Here is a 5,497-nt window from a genome sequence, read left to right as displayed (position 1 = left end):
TTGTTTTTCCCCCTAAAACAGATGACACCCCTAATTAATTCAAAGCCTTTCCAAGCTTTTCTTATCCATACACTTACCCATCATCTCCTTTTATCATGATGTTGCCTATTGGTCCTGTTTGAAGGATTTGGGTTTTCTTTCCATTGAATTACAATCCCTTCTTTCAGCATGTCAAGTTGTGTCATCTGCATATTTCAGGTTATTAGTAAGCCTTCCTCCAATTTGGTGCTATGATCTTCATATAGTTCAGCTTCTGGCACTGTTTACTGAGCTTAGAGATTAAATAAGTATGATGAAAGCATACACCTTGATGTAAACCTTTGTTTTATTTGAATAATTTCCTTGTAGCCTATGTAGAAGGTTCCACATGAGCACAATAAAATATTTTACAATTCTCATTATTCTCAATGCTATTCATAGTTTGTTATGCTCCATCCTGCTAAATATCTTTGCATAGTCAATAAAACATAAGTCAAAACCTTTTTGGCATTCTCTGTTGCGAGCCAAGCTCCATCCGACCTCAGCATTGATTTCTCTGTGTCACGGCCTCTTCTGAATCCCGTTTGAATTCTGGCAGATTCCAGTCAATGTACTGAAGCAACCATTTTAAAAATATAAGTCTATCTGCATTGCCCTTATATATTATAAAAGAAAATTTATATATGCAAAACTACCCTCTGCCATAATTAACATTCTAATTTCTTAACAATGATGTCAAACAGAGAATTAAAATACAGAGAATATTCACTAATAGTATTGAGATTCCACTTACAGTGGCACTCAACTTTGGCAACCATGAAAAAATTGGAGTGAGTTTAAAATACTAATGCTGAGCACAGAGTCTAGACCAATTAAGTTAGCATATTAGGTAATAAAGCAAACATACATATATTTTTTAAAACTTTGCTCATTCAATTTCAATGTACAGAGACTCTTTGCAATCATCCGTAAGAATGAGCAAAAAGTTCTTTTATTTTAAACTTAAATCTCCTACATTTAATTAACAGAAAAATCAACTTTGAAAGTAAAAAGTTCTAAAGGTTTCCATTTCTAGAACAATCTGAGTGAAAATGTATGATCATATAAGAAAATAAGTTCTGAGATAAGTGTCAAATTCACAGATTTTGAGCAAGACTTAAAATTAAAATATATTAATATAATAAGCACTTAAGGAACATTTTAAGAATACTTTGAAATTTGTTTGATATAGTCAATATGTTTAAAGAATGTGGTTCCCTTGAAAACTAAGTGAGTGCTCTGATGGTTAAAAGTTAGCATATTCTATCAGCAAAGCTCTGTTTTCCCTAACTGCCTCTACTTGCATTCTGTTAACAAAACCCTAGAAACACATAGTACGTGTCTTAGACAATAAAAGCAGTAATTAAAAGGGAAAAAAATTGTTTACTGACTCACCACAGATAATGAGGTCAAAGAGAATAGCTAAAGTGTTGTTATACTGACATTAAATAATAATTTATTCCAACCTTCCATCTGGGGTAGAGATATTAGCAGTTTGTTGATCTGCACAATATTGGCATTTTGAAGGCAAAAAAAAGTAAGTGAATTATTACACAGGTTATTTTAAATAGGACATTTGAAAGCGTTTGTCATGATTGTCCAGTTTAATTATTTTTAGATATTATCTTAACATTTTTATAATTTAAGAAGCACAAAATTAACAAAGTTCAAATTAATTGAGGTTTTTTTGTTTTTTAACATGCTGCATTAAGCCATAGAATACTCTGCTGAGGGAGCTAAACATAGCACCCTAGCTAACGTGAAGAGCGTTCGGAAACAACCCTTTGTCTCGAAAGACTATCCACAGGCCTGATGCTATCCCAAGCAGAGAAAATTTACAATTGTGCTATCCTGTGTAAAGGCATGTGTGAGCTAAACAGAGCTACTCCAAATAATGGCCGGTGAAACAATATGGTGAAGCAGAAAATATCCATGAAGAGGGTTAACTGGTATGCAGGGCAGTAAAGTCATATAGGATATGATGTTAAGAATTTGTATTTTATCAAAAGAGAGGATGCTTTTCTTGTGAAGATTATTTATTCCCATGTTTTCAAAGTCTACAACCTCTTTAAATAAGATAATTCCAGAAATATCAAGCCAAAATATATCATTGTAAAATCCAATCCGTTAATATTTAAGCCACTCTGCTTTGCTTTTCTTAAGGCAAGCAACTTGACTAAAGTAACAAGACAAGACTCGAGAGAAAGTAGGTTTCTTCCATTGGCTTAATACTTTCGTTCATGATTGGTCATAAGACCAGTCAAAGGCAATAGGGTTTGCTCTCTGTTTTTGAAAACAAAGTTTTATTGGATCCATATCTATTTTCTTACACGTTGTCTACATCAGTTTTTACCCTACAGGGAAGACTTTTTCAACATAGAACTTAGACCTCTATAGCCTAAAATATTTACTATCTGGTTCTTAAAAATAAAACACTTTGCTAACTCTGCCCAAAGTATAATTTTTCCTTTACTAAAACAGTGGCATGATATTGTAAATGGTGTAAGTATAGATTCTCTATTCATATGTAAATACCTGTAATGCATATTTCCTTCACACAGAATCATAAATTTCTATTTGCCAAGATAATCTTATTAGTCGAACACTATTATTGGTTTCCTCACGTTACTGCAGTTGTTTTACTTTGCAAATACTCTCTAAGAACACACTGAGATCTTTCCTTCAGGAAAATTAGCAAAAGCATAATGATACATAGAGGCAAGAATAAAGAAAAGCATTTAAAGAAGCAAGAAGATTTAGAGACTGTCTGACTAAATTAAAAAAAGGTGACCCAGCTTTCTTGCACATATGATATTACTGTAGTTCACAAGGCTGGCGTTCTAAATATATGCTTTGAGTAGATATTTACTGATGACTGCCTCCGTTCTTTACTCAATAATATTGGTTCAAAATAATTCAAGGGATTCTAATATTCTCCTCTTCAATAAGAATCCCTTCCATATTATTTAGAGATTATTGTGGGACTCACTAGTGAAAAAGCAAAAAACCAAATAGGCAAAAAGTACCCCTTTCTCCATTGAAAAACAGTGGGTGTTGTTTGTATGTGAGTACATATATTTGTTTGTTTGCATATTGTTATTTCGGTCAAGAAGCTGTAGTGTTGCAGTGGTTAAGGGTTCAGCTGTTAACCCCAAAATCAGTAGTTCAAACGCACCATCATCTTCCAGGGAGAAAGATATGATAGGCTACTTTTTAAAGATTTACAACATTTGAAACCCTAGGTGGGGGGTTCTAGTCTAGCTCATTATAAAACAGAATCAATCAGTGTTGGTGTGGCCTTGTTTATCATCACACTAATACCTTTACTTAACTTCTCCATCTTCATTCATTTCTATATGTCAGAAGAGTTAATTACCATATTTTCTTGGAATATTACATTTTACTATTATCAAAGTTAAGAAGACTAGACAGTCCTCTATTTGTATTATGTAAAGGGGAATAAAGAGCATTTAAATGTAGAGGACACCCAAATCCACTCAATATGATACATCAATATGTTTTCAACCTAGTTAATAAGTATTTTTACTGCAGAAAATACAAACTTGGTGCCTCCTTTTCTTAATTCTAATATTTAACTTCTTTTTGTTTCATTTTTTGTTTCTATTCTTTGAAATCATCAGCCTCTGTCTTTTCTTCCTTCAACTGTGTCTGTAGCTCCCTGCTTATTTAATCACAATGCATTTTGTTTATGATTTCAATGTTATTTATGTAGAAACCCTAATGTGTTTCCTTTTGTGTTTGTCTTCACCAGGTGTTTCTTGACTGGAGTGCATTTCCCATGTGATAAAATTAAAGATCTAATTAATGCTTTTAAGGACATTGGTGCACAATTCAGCACCTAATTTTCTGCGGGGGGCATATTTAGGTGCTTAACTAGGTGGAACTTGGTGCCAAAGATTTAATTTGCATACAAAATCCCTCTTATATGTTTGTAAACACTCTTCAGTCAAAAACAAAGAATGAATTCACATTACTTGGTATGCACTTTTCTAGCAAACAAGGAGTACAGAAAATAAATATATCTAAACCACATTTCATCAGAGCAAAGTAATAATCCTATTAGATGAGATGCTGAAAGACGAGGTCCGTTTCTTTGGAGCAGTAAATATAATACCCAGCGTTTGAAAATAGGGAGGGGAAAAAAAGCAGGAAAAAACGAATGCTTTGAAAAATCACATCTGAGATGCAGAGGATCTTCCGAAAAATACGGCATCCCATCAAGCACTAAAGGAAAGCTAAATCATCCAAGACAACTGCTGGCACGGGGCTGGCCGGGAAGCAAGACCCATTGATCTACTTCAGCAGAAAGGACTAGGATGGATACTATCTGAATAAAGGCTTTGTGACAATATTTTTAATTCAATTTAAGTTGACTTTTAATACTTTGAAACACAAATGTTGTAGCTGTAGTAGATACAATTATTAAATAAAATGTTTGCTTGATTATCAGGACATCACATCTAGTAAATACTGCCTTTCACCTCAGCATCCTCAGAAAGATCTGAGGTAGGGGTAAAACCTTAGCTCAATATCCACAACCATTCTACACAGTCACAACCATTATCAGCACTTCATTTTTTACACAGACAGCAGGTAAGTTCTCAACATTTGTAAAATATCAGGCAAATATCACTCTTCCAAGAAGTATAGCGAAGTCACCTCCTCTGACTTTATTACTGTCCGGTTTGCCTTATAGGGAGACATTGTGGTGTACTTCCTTTCAAATTTTCATTATTCAATAATAATATCCTTTGTGAAATTTATTCATAGTCATTTATTCTTTGGTAATACGTATCATATAGAATGAGGTAAGATTGATAGTAAAATAACAATCAGGTTTTGTGTGCTTTTTCACTGGAAAGCACGGTAATCACTAAATTGTGTTAATTATAATGTTTCATATGATTACTTCCCATTCATAGCACACAGTTGATCATGCCTAAGCCAGGAAGGTTCTGAGAAAATCTCAAATTTAAAATATCATGATGAGAAAATGGCACCTCCAAATTCCATCTCCAGTATGATACAGGCTATATAATTTGAAGGCTTATTAACAACCTACAATATGCAGATGACATCACAATGATTGCTGAAAGTAGGATTAGAAGCACTTGATGATGATCAAGGATTTCAACCTTCAGTGTGAATTACGACTCAATGTAAGATGACCCAAATTATCACCCTTCAACAATGGATAATATCATGACGTGAAAAAGGTGAAGTTGTCAAGGATTTTGCGGTGCTTGGGTCTCCACAATCAAAGCTCTTGGAAGCAACCGTCAAAAGATCAAAAGATACACTGCATTGGGTAAATCTGCTTCACAAGGCCTCTTTAAAGTATTGAAAACAAAGGGACCGATAGTTCCCAGGGGACATGGGAGAAGGGGAAGCGGGGGTAAAGGAAGTGGTGTTAACAAACCCAGGGACAAGGGAACAACAAGTGATCCAAATTGGAGAT

The sequence above is a fragment of the Echinops telfairi genome, unplaced genomic scaffold (genome assembly GCF_000313985.2).
Source record: "Echinops telfairi isolate 266 unplaced genomic scaffold, ASM31398v2 ScPeMD7_18;HRSCAF=68, whole genome shotgun sequence".
Lineage (NCBI taxonomy): Eukaryota > Metazoa > Chordata > Mammalia > Afrosoricida > Tenrecidae > Echinops > Echinops telfairi.
Note: the sequence above shows the minus strand (reverse complement) of the source record.